The sequence below is a fragment of the Cicer arietinum genome, chromosome 1 (assembly GCF_000331145.2).
Source record: "Cicer arietinum cultivar CDC Frontier isolate Library 1 chromosome 1, Cicar.CDCFrontier_v2.0, whole genome shotgun sequence".
Lineage (NCBI taxonomy): Eukaryota > Viridiplantae > Streptophyta > Magnoliopsida > Fabales > Fabaceae > Cicer > Cicer arietinum.
The window spans coordinates 1393952-1397970 of NC_021160.2; the positions used below are offsets into that span (position 1 = coordinate 1393952).

The 4019-nt window shown below is 22.9% G+C and overlaps 1 long non-coding RNA gene across 1 annotated transcript in view; it reads right to left on the reverse strand.

The window, feature by feature from the left end:
• Positions 1–3659, reverse strand: part of LOC105851628 (uncharacterized) — an 11955-nt gene extending 8296 nt beyond the window's left edge. The window contains exon 1 of the long non-coding RNA XR_003474654.2: positions 3339–3659. This is a non-coding gene — a long non-coding RNA (uncharacterized lncRNA). The remainder of the gene's footprint in view (positions 1–3338) is intronic.
• Between the last annotated feature and the right edge of the window lie 360 nt (positions 3660–4019).

Consider the following 4019-nt stretch of genomic DNA (forward strand, 5'->3'; position numbering starts at 1 on the left):
AATCCGGTATCAACTAAAATAATTTTAATTCACTTTATTAAACTCTTCATATTTTTTATTATTTTCTATTAATAAAATAAGAATTATTTTGATGGATAACTTGTAATATATTTATTACTATTCTTTTATTTTTGACGTATACTCTAATTTTGTCTTGTTTTTTAAATTTAATTTGTTTAAACTTTTTTTTAGAAAAAATATTTTTTAATTTTTTTATATTTATGAAAGATGGATAGTGCAGGGAGGTAAGCAAAACCTTCATACTTATTTAGTATTATCGAATGAGTGTATTTGAGTATATCACTTCACATCTTTATATTTCAAAATACATATATAATAGTAGGTAATATTTAATATCAAATCGATTTAATTTTTATTTAGTAATACAAAATAGTTGTTACGTTATATAAAATAATTTTTTTTAAATAAATGTACAAACTTATAAGATAATAAATTTATATTTTATTTTAATCATTTATACTTCTAACTTGTATCACTCCTTTTACATTAAGTACACATAGAGATACAAAATACATAATATTTTGAAGAAATAAAAATATCAAACTACCTATTTTAAATAGAAATCAAACTCCCATATCTCAAAATTTAATACATTCACACTTAACGTGCACCAACTATTTATACCATATTCCAATAATCCTATTTTGAGGATTTAGTTTACGAAAATGTGTATTAATTTGGTTAGTTTAAAATATATTTTCTTATAAATGTTATAAATTATTCTTTTTTTGCCCTAATTACAAAAGATTCCTACACCACTACTTGGCGCCAATGTTTATAAAAGTACAAATATTAATCAATGCATTATTTTACTGTCCTTTTGATAAAAGCCTCTCCAAGTTCCAACAAACCAATTACTATACCGTAAAAAAAACTATGAGTAGTATATTTAGTGCCCCAAAAATCCCCTAATTACCGTTTCTATGGTATTTTCCAGAAAGGTTTCGGGACAAGTCTTGTTACCCATATCTCAGCATGTCCCTTGTTCACTATTCAATGGGATTTATCCATTATTCTTATGATAACTCATTACTCCTTATTTTAATCAATTGAGATAACGTATGTGTTTTCTTTCACAATGTAATTAGGCATCGCATCTCATAACCTATGTTAAATACTTGTATTAAGTTAATTTATTATTTCTTAATGCAAATAATTTTATATTATATTCTTATAATTCATAATAATTTTACTCAAAACCCTTTGATAAATATTCATCATTTGATAAAACTATTTTTTTTCTTCATATTTTTCATAGAATGGTCTACAGTTAAAACTTTATTGAATCGGTAATACAGCTAATTATTTCTGGAGATTTAATTATGATATCTATATGTTTAAAATAGTTTTATTTTCTTACAGAAATACCGATAATTAAACAAAATTGAATAAATAGATAATAGTCCAATAATTAAAAGTATCTTTTGTATTTTTTTTATCTAATAATTAATTACAAGTAAAATAGGCTAAAAACATTATGTAGATCATATTTTTGGGAACTTAGTATGGCATAACTTAACCTCACAAATTGATTCCTAAAGTGAGACATATGTCTAATATAGAACCTTCAACACATTTTGTTGGTATAGGACCCGACCTTTGAGGTGACATTCAAGTTGTCCAATAATATAGATGCATAAATAAATTTTGGATACAGTATTATACCATCTTAAAATCTAGTTTTAGTCTAACTAATTCAATTGCACAAAAATTAATTAATTTGTAAGACGTAAATATCTTCCCTTCATAAATATTTTTTACACTATGGCATATTCAATGTGAGACTTTCAAAAAAGATATTTATAAGAACATAATATTTTTGTAAGTAGTAAGTGTGCCTATTGATTCTCAGGTTGTTAAAGAAAAGTGTGCCTATTGATTCATATAACCAACTCATTCTAGCTATGAGTGGATTTGGGGTGAGTCTCACAAGTCTTTCATTAAATATGTTTTACATATTTTATAAATTCAACATCTAAGTCTATATTATTTCTCTAAATATGTTTTCCATATTTTATAAATTCAACATCTAAGTCTAGATCATTTCTCGTCGAAGACTTTTGTTTTATATTTTTTAAAGTCTAATATAGATTATTAATTAGTACATTTTAAATTTTATTAATTTATATACATCATCGATATAAATAGTTTTTATATGTTCAATCAATTAAATCATTATATTATTAGTAATAGTTGATTTTTATTATAACTACTTATAAAGTCATTCGTATATCATTTACACAATAGTTTTTTACAAAAAAAAATTAAACTCATCAAAAATATCACAAAATAAGTTAAAAGGTTTATGAATCAAATATGACAAAATGTATGCATGATAAAACATTTAAAGTTTGTCTAAATGATATTGCTGGTTTTTTTAATAGTTGAGTATGCTTATATCTTTAAAATAGAGTTTTAATGGTATACAATTTTAATACGTTATAAAATGTCTTACTACAATATTATTATTATTATTATTATTATTATTATTATTATTATTATTATTATTATTATTATCTTGTTTATGTTTATTCAAATAAACCGACATTTAACACTAAGGTTTTTAGCTAGTTTATAGTAGTATTCTTTTAATTGAATAGACTTTTAAAAAAAATCATTGAACTTATTTGTTGTAAACAAAATCTTATTTAACCTGAATTTAACATAAACTATACTATATAAACTAAAGTCACTGATCACTCTTACCTATTTTCATAAGAAAAGTACTTGATTATTGTTGTAAGTTATAATTTTCTTTTCATTTGATCAGAATTTTAAAAATGAACTACTTAAACTTGGTTGTAGAAGATACGAAATTGCCGTCAAATCAAATCATTTATCCTTATTCGTGTTAAATTTCATGTTAAAAATTCAAAATTTATAGGGTTTTTTTTTTTACATAACTTAGAAATGTCTAATTAAATATAGTTTCTTAATTTTTATCAAATGTGTTCTAGAAATTTCTAAATTTTATCAGAACTTATAAACTTATAAATTTCTAGTTTTTTTTTTACAGAACTTAAAAATTATTAATTAAACTAATATTGTTTTTTTAGTTAATTGATTTTTGACAAAACTTATAAATTTCTAGTCAAAAATCAATTAACACATGTTTATTACATAGAACCCAAGCTGATTTGTCATATGAAGCAGTTTGAAAGGCAAAAACACAAAAAACACGTGTGTAATATATCCCCAAAACTTAAAAAAAAAAATTATTATACAATAAATCACAAACCTACATAAATACTAGCTAGAAAAATAAAAAGTATATCTAACTAATAATATGAAGATAGTAAATATATCATGAATCGTACCTATAGTGAAAATAAAAGACCAGATCTGTGTATGTTATTTGCTTCCTCGATCTCTTACTAAGTACATCCTGTCCACACAATAAGGAGGAGAAGTGAAGGGGAAAAGAAACCAAAGGGTTATTAAGTTAGAATTAAGAATGATTCATAGATTAGAACTTAATTAGAAGGGGAATAAGAATAATCATAATCAGCATTCTAATTCAAACAGGTTATGGAGTTAAGGAAAAGGCATGGAACACTATGGAAACAGCAACGTGGTAGAGAGAGAAGAAAATATCTAAGGTTTAACGAATATTAAATTGTCAACGACTTGTACTACTAACCTATTCTCTAATCCACTATTTTTACATCTATAAAAAATTTAGATCATTAAAGATATGTCTAGACTAAGTCGAATTAGACGTAATAAAACTTAAGTTTGGTGGAATTAAGAAAAATAAAAAATTTAGGTATGGAGGTTTGTTTCTAATATTGATTTATTTTTATATTTAAATTTCACCTTTTGAATAAATAAATAAATAAATTAAATTTTATTTAAATACAATAATAATTGTAGTAGTTTATTTATATTTACTTTAAATTGAACACTTTATAATAGACCTAAATGATTACAACATGATTATTTAAGTGAAATATTCTTCTAAAAAATTATTAGTCTAACGTAAGTTATATTATAGATCC